Here is a 401-nt window from a genome sequence, read left to right as displayed (position 1 = left end):
GCTTTACTATAGAACATTCTATGAAAATAAAATCTCCATGGAGTAGATAGCATGTGATTCATCAGAAAAGTTATGCACCTTTAATGATTTGATCAATTCAATGCTGGGATGGTAATATTCTTTCTAATCTCTGCAATCTTTACTTTTCAGACAAGTCAATCATACCCAGCATTAAAATGTCTGTAGCCTCAGACCTCTTCAATGTAAATCATATCGCCAGTGTCATCAATATTCCCTCTGTGCACTTAGACTGAGAGAGGCTGTTCCACTGAATTGAAGGAAGCATCCTTCATAGCTTGATTGAGCGGTTGCCGTGGTGACTCGGTAAAGTCCGACACAAAACATCAGCAGCAGCACACGAGGATAATCGGATCGCTCTTGACCTCCGCAGTGTGGGATTG

Source organism: Boleophthalmus pectinirostris, unplaced genomic scaffold, assembly GCF_026225935.1.
Source record: "Boleophthalmus pectinirostris isolate CB_2022bp ecotype Guang Dong unplaced genomic scaffold, ASM2622593v1 HiC_scaffold_10, whole genome shotgun sequence".
Taxonomy (NCBI): Eukaryota; Metazoa; Chordata; class Actinopteri; order Gobiiformes; family Gobiidae; genus Boleophthalmus; species Boleophthalmus pectinirostris.
The sequence above is the reverse complement of the archived record's forward strand: the minus strand, read 5'-3'. Positions refer to the sequence as shown.